We start from the raw sequence: 15,679 nt of genomic DNA, 5'->3' as shown, positions 1-15,679 counted from the left end.
CAAGGCGTCCAGGGGAACCCCAGCTGATTCGTTCTCGGCCGCAGAGGCGCGACGCCCGGGAAGGGAGCCGGACGACCGCGCCCGCCCCGCCGCCCCCGACTCTGTAGCCCGGACTCGATGGAGGTACAGAGCTTGGCTTCCCCGCTTTGGGAGGGGAGGTGCTGGTGGCTGAAAGGGCGAGGGAACCCTCCCCGAAAGCCTTCGCCTCGGACTCCTCCCAGCTCTGGCCGGACGCACCCGTCTCCCCCCGACGGGCTACCGGCCGGGCCGCCTCGCCCCGCCCTCTTCTGGGGAACGCTTGACCGCGACTTCGGTTTTCGGTGGCGCCCCGCGCGGAGGTATTTCCCCTTCCGACCCTTTATTGCCGTCGCGGGCTCTCCTCCGCATCCTCCGCTTCCAGCCGAGCACAGATTGCTCGTCCACTAGCGGGTCCCCGCTCGGCTCCGCCGTCCGCTCCACCGACTCCGCGCCGGCCGGCGGAGGGCGAGGGAAGCGCGCCTGGCCAGCCCAGCCCAGCTGCGGGGTTCGGAGAAAGCGAGGTCCGGCGGCACAGAGCGCTGAGTTCTGCACCTCATCGAGCTCAGAAAGTTCAAGAAAGGTACCGCAGCTCCCGCTTCTTCCCTGCCCCCTCCCAAACTCCCCGCCGGCTGGTGCCACCTGAGTGTGAGCCCCGCACGTCTGACGCTATCTTTGTCAGTCAAATTATCCTCCTCTGCTTTGATCAGGACACTTAACCTTCCTTGGGAGAGGAATCTACAGGAATGGTTACCGTTTGACAATCAGGCCTCCGTTTATATTATTTCCAGAAAATCAGTGCTAGAAACTTGGAAGAAATGCAGGAGACTTGTACTGCCGTGAAATCCTTATTCAAAGTGGCTTTAAATGAAAATCCAGTTAATTTTGTCAGGTGTTATTGAGACTCTTGCAAGCGTATACAATGTATTTGAATTTAGCTTATAATATATTGAATTTAACTTGAATTTCTATGCATTAACTTTTTTTTATCTTCGAAGTCTATGTAAGGCAAGATTAATTCTTCAGTGATGCTTATAACAGATTCTTAAATAGGGTGAGTCAGAAGTTTAGAAACTGGAAGTGAAATGGTTGTCACTAGCTATCTCCATTATGTTTTTAAAAGCTATGGTCTAATGTTATGACACTGGTAATGGTATCTCCTTGTAACTGATAGGCATTCTTATCTTGTCAGTGGGCTTCAAGAGGCTTCTTTGCCTTGAGTGAATAGAGGCTTCTTTGACTTGATTGAATAAACAGATCAGATCTAGGTGGTTACAGCATCCTGCTGTGCAGAGGTGAACTGTTCCATGGAAAGCATCAGGGTACAATATACATTAAACTCCTGTCATTTTTATTAAAAAGCAGTGTGGGGCTTCCCTGGTGGCGCAGTGTTTGAGAGTCCGCCTGCCGATGCAGGGGATACGGGTTCGTGCCCCGGTCCAGGAAGATCCCACGTGCCGCGGAGCGGCTGGGCCCGTGAGCCATGGCCGCTGAGCCTGCGCGTCCGGAGCCTGTGCTCCGCAACGGGAGAGGCCACAACAGTGAGAGGCCCGCATACCGCAAAAAAAAAAAAAAAAAACCAGTGTGGTGGGCATGATAGACAGAGGGAGGAGATACAAGGGAAGAACACAAGGATATAGAAAGGAAAGGACTGAAGACAAAACAATAGCCATTTTAGATTTAAAAAGTGATGAAAAAATTGAAAGTTTTACTTAATAAAGTTAAGAAGTTTAGAAAGTTCTGAAGGTTCGTTCTGGTTGTGTTTTAATGGCACATCCCTGTATTTCTTCCTCTGTTTTCTCCTGTCAAAGTTTTGGTCATACTCAGAATAGCCTTTCCAGCAGAATCATCTGCTCTATGACAGAGTGACGGAGGGGTTAGGTTGGCCGCTGGACTTCTGGTAGGCAGAGTGTTCCCATACTTTTGGGTTCACTGTTCTCTGCTAATTTGGAGTGGGAACTCCAGAACCTGATTTGAAGCTACAATTTCTGGAATTAGGATTTTCCTACAGGTTCCCAGTGGGTTTAAGAAAAACAATTTGATGCTTTCCATTTAAATCCATGAAATTAATATGTAAATGTCGACAGCTGTATCACAGGACATAATGTTTGTCAATGCAATACATGTTTATAAACTTCTTTGAAGGATGGGAGAAAGCAGTGGCCTAAAGTTTATTGAAATAGAGTTTGATAATTGAAGAATCTTAAATCCTAGAAGGTTCTCCATCTCAGGTTTGCTGGCTCTGGGTGGATTTCAGGAAAGTGGTGAATGAAGCTCTGAAATGTTGTGTAAAGGGGATTTTTCTGAGGAAAATAGCCATAACTCTAATGAGCTTTTTTTTTTTAATTATTATTATTTTTTATTAGTTTCTGCTTTATAACAAAGTGCATCAGTCATACATATACATCTGTTCCCACATCCCTTCCCTCATGCATCTCCCTCCCTCCCACCCTCCCCATCCCACCCCTCCAGGCGGTCACAAAACACCGAACTGATTTCCCTGTGCTCTGCGGCTGCTTCCCACTATCTATCTACCCTACGTTTGGTACTGTATATATGTCCATGCCTCTCTTTCGCTTCGTCACAGCTTACCCTTCCCCCTCCCCATATCCTCAAGTCCATTCTCAAGTAGGTCTGTGTCTTTATTCCTGTTTTACCCCTAGGTTCTTCCTGACATTTTTTTTCTCTTAAATTCCATATATATGTGTTAGCATACAGTATTTGTCTTTCTCTTTCTGACTTACTTCACTCTGTATGACAGACTCTATGTCTATCCACCTCATTACAAATAGCTCAGTTTCGTTTCTTTTTATGGCTGAGTAATATTCCATTGTATATATGTGCCACATCTTCTTTATCCATTCATCCGATGATGGACAGTTAGGTTGTTTCCAGCTCCAGGCTATTGTGAATAGAGCTGCAATGAACATTTTGGTACATGTCTCTTTTTGAATTATGGTTTTCTCAGGGTATATGCCTAGTAGTGGGATTGCTGGGTCATATGGTAGTTCTATTTTTAGTTTTTTAAGGAACCTCCATACTGTTCTCCATAGTGGCTGTACCAATTCACATTCCCACCAGCAGTGCAAGAGTGTTCCCTTTTCTCCACACCCTCTCCAGCATTTATTGTTTCTAGATTTCTTGATGATGGCCATTCTGACTGGTGTGAGATGATATCTCATTGTAGTTTTGATTTGCATTTCTCTAATGATTAATGATGCTGAGCATTCTTTCATGTGTTTGTTGGCAGTCTGTATATCTTCTTTGGAGAAATGTCTATTTAAGTCTTCTGCCCATTTTTGGATTGGGTTGTTTGTTTTTTTGCTATTGAGCTGCATGAGCTGTTTATAAATTTTGGAGATTAATCCTTTGTCAGTTGCTTCATCTGCAAATATTTTCTCCCATTCTGAGGGTTGTCTTTTGGTCTTGTTTATGGTTTCCTTTGCTGTGCAAAAGCTTTGAAGTTTCATTAGGTCCCATTTGTTTATCTTTGTTTTTATTTCCATTTCTCTAGGAGGTGGGTCCAAAAGGATCTTGCTGTGATTTATGTCAGAGAGTGTTCTGCCTATGTTTTCCTCTAAGAGTAATGAGCTTTTTAAATGAGTCTCGAACCCTAAACAGTTTTTAAAACATTTTAAAACTTAGAAAACTGCCCTTTCTTCCTATCTCACTTAGAGTTTACTGTTAAGTTGTTTTCATTATGTAACTATTCTTTTGAAGGTTAGTGAATGATAATACAGAGAGTACTGTTTTAGGTCCAGAGCTTGAACTATGGGAAATAATGTGAATCATAGCTAACACTTGTTGAATTCTTATTATGTACTGGATGTTGCTCCAAGTATGTGTTTATTTTTTAAAAATTATCATAATAAATTTATGTGGTGTAGGGACTGTATTTTATAACTGAAGAAATTGGAGCATAGAGTAGTAATTAAATAACTTTCCCAAAGTCACAGAGTGAGAAAGTGGTAGAGCTGGGGTTTGAACCCAGACAGATTTAAGAGCACCGGTATTTATGAAGGGTGATATTATTTCCATAGAAATATTTCCCACAGTTTGACAGTGACAATCAACCACTATTTCATTTTAATGCAGAGTGATATAATGATGGAACATTCATTTTAAATTAATGCTTATACGGTACTTGCATAATTGACCTTATTAATTATATACTTAAAGATTATCTTTATGAGCAAATGATATTCACATGAGTGTCTATATGTGTTTGGTTCCTTGGAGAAAAAATTTTTTATGGTTCCTGAATGAAAACATTTGTTCAGTTTACATAGTTTTTGCTGATAGAGCTTGACAGATAGGCAAATGTGGATTGATCGATATGTCTGTATCTATCTATCTATCTATCTATCTATCTATCTATCTATCTACCTATATATCCATCCATCCAAGTAAAAGGCTGGGATTCAGGGAGTGATCAGAAGACTCACATATCACAGTGGAAGTGATGTAGTCAACTATTTGGGAAGTCCCCTTTTCAGAAGATTTTATGGTCTGAGGGTTGGCAAGAAGCCAACTTCTGTCTTTAACTCAGTATTAGCTCTTTGATTTATTTACCCAGTGATTACAGATTACTGCATGAGACTGTTGAGGCTGAGCATTGCTTATGTGCTGGCTGCTATCCTATTTTACAGACTGGATGGAAAAATTCCATAGGAAAGTTGAGAGAACATTTGTGGGTTTTGCTCATAGTGTTTACTCCTAACTATTTAATGGTAATGTTACTAACTAACTATAATCAATTTCATATATATTTATGATTATTTATTAACTTGCTATATGTCAGGGAATGTTACACTTTTTTTCAAAAAAGTTATTCAGTGCTGGAATCAGAAATAGGAAATAAGAGGCTCTTTGATCTCAGTTCATCTCAACAATAGTATTTGTACACAATTTATATCTGGAGGCAGAGTATGTATACACATATATTTTCCAGTGTTTTATCCCACTGCAAATCTAGTGGTGCCTGGCAGGTCATTTTTAGAAGCAGAGGACTATATATAGACCACATGAGAAGGAGTAAAAAAAGTCAGTGCCTATAGTAGGTGATCATATTCTAAGTTGTTTCTTTTCCAGATGCTGAAGGAGAGTGACAGAAAGTATTTTGTCAAGTAAAGGAATTGAAACCGAAAATGATCCCAGAAGAGGAAAATAAAATATTAGGGCTGTAAGGTTGGGAGTGGGGAGACTCTAAGGTCTCGACACACGAGCCCAGTGACATAGTCAGTGATTGCCGTATCACTGAAGTCTCCTTACTGGGCCTCCTGCTTATATGCCTTTGGATAAAAATTTGGACAGGAACTATGTTGACCCTTGAACAACAGGAGTTTGAACTGCGAGGTCCACTTATACAAGGCTTTTTTTTTTACAGTAAATGCTATGGTGCTACAGGATCCGTGGTGGGTTGAATCTGTGATGCAGAACCACGGATATGGAAGAACTGCGGTACCCAGGGCCTGCTGAAAATTACAGCGGATTTTCCACTGAGCGCAGTGTTGGCGCCCCTGACCCTGCTGTTGTTCAAGGGTTAGCTGTACCCTTGTCAAACTGTTAACCCTGACTGCCAACATTTTCAAATAATATTTTTTAATTGAACGTCTTAGTTAGATATTTTACAAGATATTTTCCCAACTTTTTTGCTTTCCTTACTCCTCAGCACCAAAAATAAGCATATACAGTGAGATTTCATTTTCTAAAATAAATAACTATATTGTTAAAATTATTCGTTATTATTTTAAATAGTATTAGTACACAATTAACCAAAATATCCCATTCACTTTTTTTTTCTTTTTCTTTTTGGCTGCGTTGGGTCTTCGTTGCTGCGCGCAGGCTTTCTGTAGTTGCTGCGAGCAGACGCTACTTTTCATTGTGGTGCACGGGCTTCTCATTGCGGTGGCTTCTCTTGTTTCAGAGCAGGGGCTCTAGGTGCGTGGGCTTCAGTAGGTGTGGCACACGGGCTTAGTAGTTGTGGCTCGCGGGCTCTAGAGCGCAGGCTCAGTAGTTGTGGCGCACGGGCTTAGTTGCTCCATGGCATGTGGGATCTTCCTGGACCAGGGATCGAACCCGTGTCTCCTGCATTGGCAAGCGGATTCTTAACCATTGTGCCACCACGCATTCACTTTTGATAAGTACTTTATTAGCGTAAAACTAAACTACATTGGAAATGATATCAGCGTAGAGGTGGGTAGTGTGGATATCACTGCTTTGACTACAGAAGGTATCTCTAATATCAGTTTTTCCACTTGGCCCTGTATTTGGCACCTTGGACAGGCAAAGCTCATGGTAGGATTCTGGATGGGGGAGAGGTCCACCTTTCTTTCGTAAAATGGGAGAAGCATCATTATGAAAGAGGAAACGGGGGGGGGGAAACGAGAACTTGCTAGAAATCTGCTTTGCCTCAGGCACATTTCAGGCATATCACTTACATAAAGGGGTACCCAAGGAAGTAGTGGGTCTGGAAATTCATTTCTTTAGCGCTCCCTGTGGTCATACAGACCTTGGAAAGTCATGGGGGTTCCCCAGGAGTGCCCATCCCTCACTTCGAAGAGCTCTGATCTAGTTCAGCCTCATCCCCATCCCCAGCCCGTGGTTTCTGGACTGCCATGGCTCACTGTGCTTAAAAGAAAGTATGTGTGTTCACGCCTGGGGTGGGGGTGGGACAGTAAAGAAGGGAGTGTGGTTGCGATAGAGGCTTACCACTGAAAGGAGTGAGGAGTAGGTTCCAGTTGGGCTTGGACTGCCTTTGCCTCCTCATCTCCAGTCATACCTGCTCTGCGCTCTAGACACACTTGCTGTGTTCCTTGTCAGCCTTCGAATGTCCTACTCACAGAGCCCACTGTCTCTAACTTTTGCTGCCCAGGCGGAATTATTCTCTCCCTGATACGAATTTATTTGGTGCTGTCTACGTTCTCTTATAATAGCTTTTCTCTCTGTAAATTCATCTTATTATGCACCTGTCTCTACACTTACGTTTTGAATAAAGACAGGACAGTGTGTCCCGTGTCCCCAGCCAGGGGTTGGACACATAGTTGACTTGTATTGACCTCAGTGATCACTGAACAGTTTGACAGCTAAGCAGAGGCATGCAAAAACAGGTAGGAAACACAGGTAACATAGCAAAACACATTGCTGGAACGTTATAATAAAAACACTATTTTCGGAAAAGATGTCTGGGATAGGATTTATTGAAGAAAAGAACAAATTGGAGCTGAGGAAACCAGCCAGAAATCTATTGCACTCATTCAGGAATGTAGTCTCATTCCTATTATCTGCTCAAGGACATAGTTCTAGTAATTTTTTTTTAAATTCATCATCAATTTTCTTCTCTGTCTAACAAGTCTTTCCCATTACCATGCAGGCATGCTATAATCTCTCCCATTAGAAACAAGAAACAAAAAGTCTCTGTTGACCTCATGTTTCTCTCCAGCTACCACCTGGTTTTATAGGACATTTTATAGGACAACTTTCAAAGTCAACTCTATTCTGTCTCCAGGGTCTCTCTTCTCATCCTCTCTTGACCCAGCCAGGCTGTCATCCCCACTATTGCATGAAAAATGCACTTGTCAAAGGCACCAAGAACCCATGTTAAATCCAGTGATTAGTGCTGGGTTCTCTTCCTAGGTGCCCTGTCAGCAGAACTAGAAAGTTCTTCCTTTGGCTTCCAGGCCATCCCCTCTCCTTATTGTCCTTTTTCCTCACCAGCACCTACTGCAATCTCTTTTGCCAGTTCCTTACTTTCTTAACCTCTAAATGTAGGCATCTGCGGGCTCATTTCATGACCTTTGCTCTGTCTGTGCTCAATCCCTTAGTGATCTCAGTCTCATGGCTTTCAACACCTTCCCAAGTGGTGATTCATAAATGCATGTCTGGAGTCATGACCTTTCTCTGAACTCCAGACTCATACATAGCAGCCTCTTCACCATCTCTGATTGGATATCTAGTACTCACTGGATTCCTGACTTCACCCCCCAAACTGCTTCTCCCACTGTCTTCTTCATCTCACTCGATGGCAAATCCATTCTTGTAGCTGCATAGATAACCAATCAGTTAGCCGTGGAGCTGTGCTTACTTCTTGTTTTCTCACACCCCACATTTAATCTGCTAAACCATTCAGCTGTGCCTCCAAGATAGATCCCACATCTGACCTGCTTACCATCTTCACTGCTGCCACATGGGCCCAGGCCACTGTTAATCATGTCTCATGGTACAGGGGCAAGAGGTGGTCTCTCTGTTGCTCTCATTGTCCCTCCCCCCACCCCCACCCCAAGAAGGTTTCAGTTACCTGTTTTTACTTATCTACATTAAACAGACAAACAAAACCACAAAACAAACAAACAAAAACCACTCCAGAATGCAGTGTCTTAAAAAACAAAAATTTGTTATTTGTCATGATTCTGCAGTCTGGGCTACATGCAGCTGGTCGGTTCCTCTAAGGCTGCTGGGGATGAAACACCCAAGAAGGTTTCTTCATTTGTGCATCTGGCACCTCAGCTGGGCTGGCTGTGAAGTTAAAGGCTCCTCCCTTGATTCTTCCTTTTCCATAAGAAATAGCTCTTGCTATAGCAGTTGAGCAGGGTGCTTCCTGCTCGTGGTGAGTTAGGGATCTAGAGACTTCTTTGTGTGTCCTTTTTCGTTTAGCTGGTGGTGCTTTTTTTTGGGTTGGGGGGAGGGTACCATTTTCTTATAAACCTTGGGGGCTTCCTGTAAACTTTATTGAGGTTCACTCCATTGGAAAAGACCTACCCAGAAAACTCTTGAGACAGGCTCCGGTTTACTTTGGCTGTGAGTCAGAATGCTGTAGGAAAAGCCTTCAAGGTCTTTAGAAACACCTTTGTCTCACTGATAGGGTCTATGAGGTGCCACTTTAAATCCTTTCTAGATCTTAATGAGGCATCTTCCAGCCACATACTTGATCTGATCTTTAACCTGAGAGTACATTGTACTAATAGACCCTGGATTTGATCTTTACCCTAAGACTACTTCTTTCTTTGAGAATCTTGTGTTGTCTCGAGAGACAAGAATGACAGTAAGTTTAATTTTCCAACCTAGCAAGTCCTGGGTTGAATGATTTCTTCTAAATTCAGCTTGAATGTTTCAGTTTCTCTTTCTCTTCCTGCAATTAATCCTAGGCCGCAAAATGAAGCCAATTATCACATTCAGAAATTTTCTTAGCCAGGTCCACAAGTTTATTAGATACGTTTTCTTTCTTCCATATTATTGCAGGCAACTATGCAACATGAGTTGCCCTCTCTCCAGCCTCTAATAATAATTTCATCACTGCCTTTCTAGCCTCACTAACAGTGAGTGTCCTTGCTATGTACTCCCCAGGTGTCTACCTATCACCTGATCTCATATCACTTTCAGTGTCAATTACTAATTGCTGTGTAAATAACTACCCCCAAATTTAGTAGTGTAAAATAAAAGTTATTTTATTTGTTTAAAGTTCCAAGATTAGAAGTTTGGACAGGACCCAGTGGCAATGACTTGTCTCTATGCCAGAACGTCTGTGGTCAGCTGGTATGACTCCAAAGGACTGTCTGAGATTGTTTAAGAAATTGGGTCATATATGGGGCCTCAGTCCTGGCTGTTGGCTGGGTTCCTTCATGCTTCTCCACTTGGCTTTTCCACATGGGTAGATTGGGCTTACTCACATGGTGGTCTCAGGGTTGTCAGACTCCTTACATAGTATCCAGCTTCTATAAAAGGGAAGCAGGAACTGCAGACGCTCTGAAGGCCTGGGCCTGGAATTCCCAGACTGTCACATTTGTCTCATTTTATTGTGAAAAGCAAGTCAGGAGGCCATCTCAGATTCCAGAGGAGAGGACATAGACTCAACCTCTTGCTGGGCAGTATGTTATGCTTGTTCATGGCAAGAAGGCATTGATTGGTGGCCGCCATCTTGAAGATTATCTGTCACCCATTGTGATCCTGCTAAAGCATTGATCCAGTTCCACCACTCCTCTAGTCAAAACCCTCTATTGCCGTCTCATTTTACTTCAATAAAAGCCAGATTCCATTACCGTGGTCAGTAAGGCCCTCAGTGGTTCGTACCTCTGCTGCCCCATCTGCTCCTCCTCCCTTAGCTCAGGGCCTCAGTCACACCGACAACCTTTCTATTCATCACCCAGACTGCTCTGATCTTGTCTCCGTGTCTTTGAACTTGTTGTTCCCCCTGCTTAGAATGTTTTCTCTCACATGTGGCCCAGTCCCTTACCTCATGGGGGGCCTGGCTCTAATACCCCCTTTGCAGGGAGGCTTTTCCTGACTGGTGGACTTCGTGTTGCATTCCCACCAGCATTCTCGGCTCAAACTCTCCTCCAGATGCCCACAACTACCTGCCGTACTGCCAGGTTTACAGTACCCTATCCAAAACTCTTAGGGTCCGATATGTTTGGAATTCAGTTTTTGGACAGGTCATTTTTATAGACTGAGTTGTGTCTCTCCCTCTCCCCACCAAATCCGTATATTGAAGCTCAACCCCCAGTGTGACTGTATTTGGAGACAGGACTCTCAGGAGGTAACTCAGGTATACGAGGTCATAAGAGTGGAGCCCTAATCCAGTAGGACTGCTGTCTTTATTAGAAGAGGAAGAGACTTCAGGAGTTGACATGTACGGAGGAAAGGCCATGTGCAGACATAGTGAGAAGGTGGCTGTCTGCAGGCCAGGAAGAAAATCCTTACCAACCCTTCCAGCACTTTGCTCTTGTACTTCCAGCCTCCCGGATGTGAGAAAATAAATTTCTGGTGTGTGTCACCCACTCTCTGGTATTCTGCTACGGCAGCCCTAGCAGAGCAGACTAAGATAGTGACATAATGCCTTTGCTATATACTGTGTGACAACTATGGTATATAGTAAGCTTATCCAGGTACCTCCTCAAAAGTGAAATAAATACAGATTATAAGTAGTCTTATGCCAGTTCATGTTTTGTTAACCAGTAAGTTAAGCAAAACGCTCAGTTCTTAGAGCCCTTTTGATTTAAGATTTTCAGATAAGGAACAATGGACTTATATATGTTTTATTTAATGATTTGTTTGTTAATTCTCACCTGTCCCCATTTGCACATGAGCTACAGGAGAACATGTAGTTTTATTTCATTCATTGCTGTATCCCCATCATCTGTCAGTGCCTGGCAAATGATAGTCTCTCAATAAATATTTGCTGAATGAATGCTAAAGGGTAGAATATGTTAAAAGTAATGGGGAATAAAAGAAGAGCTATTTCAAAGAAGATCTAATTTATTTATACATTTTATTTATTCACTGAATTGATTTAAAATAATTTTGAGTGCCTAGTATGGGCCAGGCACTCTTCTAAGCCCTTGACTGGCCTTCATTCAGTGAGAGGTTCAGAGTACAGGGAGGATCCTGAGGACTGAGTGGGAGTGAGGAAAAGTAAACGTTGCAGGAACCGATATGGGTCCTAGCTAAAACATGGGAGTGAGACAGGGAAATGGATGAGCTTCATTGTGGAAAGCTCAAGATCGAGATCTCAGTGGAACATAAAGCCGAAGATGTCCTGCAAGTCATTAGAAGTACTGCACTGAAGATTGCGTGAGCTATTAGTAGAAGAGATTTTAGTTTATGGGTTAATAGTCAAGAATTAATGACTGAAGCCATTGACTGTCGGAATGTTTCCCCGGGAGGCAAATGTATGTAAAGAAGGTTTGGGCTCATATACGAAGACCAGAGTGTCTGTTACTGAGCTGCGCACTCTGGAAGAGGAAATGTTCAGGCAATGTCTTCAGGAAAGCATTGGCCAGTTTCCAGGTCTTCAAAAGAGAACGTTAGGCTTTTCACACTTTCTAGCCCTTGCGTGCCTGTCCTAACCACTCTGTCTGCTCCTCTCGTGATGGATTTTATATTCGCCATATGCCTATTCTTACACCCACATCTTTTCTTTTCTTTTTTTAATTGAGGTATAATTGACATATAATGTCATGTGAGTTTCAGGTGTACAACATAATGATTCAACATTTGTGTATATGACAGAATGATCACCACCGTAAGTTTAGTTAACATGTATCACCGTAGATAGTTATAAATTTTTTCTTATGCTGAGAACTTTTAAGATTTATTCTCTTAGCCACTTTCAGGTATGCACTGTAGTATTGTTACCCAGAGTCATCATGCTGTACATTACATCCCCATGACTTATTTGTATTATAACTACAAGTTTGTACCTTTTGACCCCCTGCATGCATTTTGCCCCCCACCTCTGGCAACCAACCACCCATGTGTTCTCTCTGAGTCCCTTGCTCCGTGAAGTTCTCTCGGCAAAACCTCAACTTTACCTCCTCTCTAGCCACCTGGAAATATTGATCATACCTCTCCTCTGTTCTGCCCCCACTGATGGATACTTCTCTAAGTATCTGCAGTATTTTCTATATTGACACGTGCTCACATTGCCCCTCTCCTCAAGTAAAGGATACAGGTGATACAAAGGATGACAAGAATCGTGATGGAGTTGGAGGGGCTGAAGTTTGGGAAACACTGTGTCCTTGTGTGCCAAGCACTTGCTTGGTACACAGTAGAGCTTTAATAATGTTATTTTTGTTGTCAGTAATCTATCACATATTGCTGAGGGGTCAAGTAATATCAGGTTCTGAGAAGAGGAGTTTGACTGGAAATAGGTCACTAGTGATCACATAGCTGTTGGAATGTCCCAGCATATGCTTTTTTGTCAGTATCAGGAAGGGAAATAGAACTTCCTGAGAGTCTGATTTGGGCCAGGCTACAGATAGAATCCTTACACTCATTTTTAGATGATACAGATGAGCTTCTTAGATTAATATGAGGTTTTTAGAACTGAGAAAAGAAATAGGTTGTTTAATAGGTTTATTTTGCCAGTTTTATTATTCGAAAGGATAATTTTATAAATTGCAAAGTAAATGTTTCAATTAAAGAAAGGAAGTAGAAGCAAGCCACACCCTATTTTCTAAATTCCTTCAAGTAGAAATCCTTTCGTCTTCCTACTTCAACAGTATTTTGAAAAAAAAAATTCGAAAGTTCAAAAAAGATGAGAGGAATTTTGTAAAAATTGTAGTATTGTTAATATTTAATTTACTTGGTGCCTTTTTTTCCTGAGAATCCAAGAGAACAAATATGCAGTCATAACAACATCGTCACTTTAAAATTTGCAGTAATTCCGAACGTCAAATTTAAAAAAAATCTATATTTCATATCTTTCGACTCTACGCCTAGAAAGCAAGATCCTCCTTCTCATTGCTTCGTGCAGGACTTCTCAAACTTCAGATATGTGGTTTTATGATGGCTTATTAGATTTGATATTGAGGTATTTCTCTTCTGCGCTTTGACCTCTAAGGCACATTCCTCAGCTTCTGCAGTTCATAAAGCATTGGCTTCTAGGGATGGTTTTGAATCAGGTAGGCTAACGACAGACCCGAAGCTCTCCGAGACGATGGCAGATATTTATGATTTATTGAGTACTTTCTCTGTACATGGCTCTCTGCCAAGTGTTGTGATGGATAAAAACATGCACCGAACATGATTCCTTTTAGGGACTTATTATCTAGTGGAGCAATGAATATATGTGCATGAAGAGCTGAGGTACCCAGTATACAGCTGTCCATGCTCTAAAGAGACTGACCATGCTTTCTTTCATCGCTAAACGTATGGACGTGCACGTCCCTCATTGGGACTCTTTCATCCAATGTCTTTTCCTCGCTCTTCCTCCTGACTCACTTACCTGATCCAGAGGTGTCATTTTGATATTGTTTTCTCCGGGACTATTTCCCCTAAGCCTCCAAGATTGGGTTAGGTATCTCCCATTCTTAATTTCATTTAGTAAATATTTCAATACAGTTGGCCCACGGTATCCACGGGCTCTGCATCCTCGGCATCAACGGACTGCAGATTGAAAATAGTCGGGGGAAAAAAATTCTAGAAGGTTCTATAAAGCAAAACTTGAATTTGCTACTCACTGGCACCTATTTAGATAACATTTACATTGTGTTAGGTATTATAAGTAAACTATAGATGGTTCAAAGTATATCGGAGGATGAGTGTAGGTCATATGCAAATACTATATCATTTCATATAAGGGACTTGAGTACCTGCAGATGCTGGTATCCGTTAGGGTCCTTGAACCTGGTGGATACAGAAAAAGGACTGTGGTTAGCATTTATTGTCAGCCACGTGCCAAGCACTTTCACTTGTGTAACCCTCCTAGGCTCTGTGAGATGTTTTCCTCACCACTTTTCAGGTGACAAAACTGAAGCGGCAAGAGTTTACGTGCCTTGGCCAGGCTCCACAGTGAGGTGGAATTAGAATTTGAACCCAGGTCTCTCTGCAGAGCCTGCACTCTTCACCTAGCAGGTGTTGCCTCACTGGAAAAACTAATAAGAGGCATAAAGATTAAAAGGGAGGAGATAAAAATTACCACTGTTTATAAATGAAAGCTGTGAATATTAACAAACTACTAAGACTAGTAAGCGAGTTCATCAAGATGGCCAGGCAGGCAGAAGAGTAACAAAAAATGAATAGCATTTTTCAACACTAAATAAAATGTTAGCTAACATAACACAGCAGTAAAGTACTCAGCACAGCAGGAAGACACTCTTACCACAATCAAACAGAGTTTACTTAAAGCTTGTTTGGATGGCCCAATATTAGAAAATCTATCAATATGATCTTAAGGCATGCAGAAAAAGTTATTATCAAGCTCTTAAATAAGAGCTTGATAAGATTAGATGGGATCATTCAAATAAATACATGAATAAATGAATGAATGAATGATTCCTACTAAAAAATCTCTGGTAAACATCATACTTAACATAGAACTTTTTCTTTTTTTTTAATTTTTATTGGAGTATAGTTGATTTATAGTGTTTTGTTAGTTTCCGCTGTACAGCAAAGTGAATCGGATATACATATACATATATCCAATTTTTTTAGATTCTTTTCCCATATAGGTCATTACAGAGTATTGAGAAGATTTCCCAGTTCTCTACAGTAGGTCATTATTAGTTATCTGTTATATAAATATTAGTGTGTATATGTCGAACACATGTGCTTTTAATTCCAAACTTTCTCATCTCCTCTGGAACCATGCTCCATTAAGTATCACTTCATTTGCCTCTATCTAGAGTTCGTACATTTTCAATCACTCATTTAATGTCACCATCACTTGCAAACATGATTCACTTCTGACTGAGAAACCCAATCCCTCTATTTCTTTTTTTTTTTTAGCATCTTTATTGGGGTATAATTACTTTACAATGTTGTGTTAGTTTCTGCTGTATAACAAAGTGAATCAGCTGCAAGTATACATATATCCCCATACACCCTCCCTCTTGTGTCTCCCTCCCACCTTCCCTATCCCACCCCTCTAGGTGGTCACAAAGCATGGAGCTGATCTCCCTGTGTTATGCAGCTGCTTCCCACTATCTGTTTTACATTTGGTAATGTATATATGTCAATGCCACTCTCTCACTTCGTCCCAGCTTACCCCACCCCTCCCCGTGTCCTCAAGTCCATTCTCTATGTCTGCGTATGCCTCTTTATTCCTGTCTGCCCCTAGGTTCTTCAGAACCCTTTTTTTTTTAGATTCCATATATATGTGTTAGCATACAGTATTTCTTTTTCTCTTTGTGACTTACTTCACTCTGTATGACAGACTCTAAGTCCATCC

The 15,679-nt window shown here is 41.9% G+C and overlaps 1 protein-coding gene across 1 annotated transcript in view; it reads left to right on the top strand.

Annotated features, from left to right (window-relative positions):
• The first annotated feature begins 369 nt into the window (after positions 1 to 369).
• The window catches only part of IL15 (interleukin 15), a 94,955-nt gene continuing 79,645 nt past the window's right edge, over positions 370 to 15,679 (top strand). The window contains exon 1 of the mRNA XM_082610961.1: positions 370 to 598. The gene's annotated coding sequence lies outside the window, so the exon portion shown is untranslated. The remainder of the gene's footprint in view (positions 599 to 15,679) is intronic.

Source organism: Mesoplodon mirus (genome assembly GCF_964341445.2).
Source record: "Mesoplodon mirus genome assembly, chromosome: 2".
Classification (NCBI taxonomy): domain Eukaryota; kingdom Metazoa; phylum Chordata; class Mammalia; order Artiodactyla; family Ziphiidae; genus Mesoplodon; species Mesoplodon mirus.
This window is presented reverse-complemented; position numbering and strand designations above follow the sequence as displayed.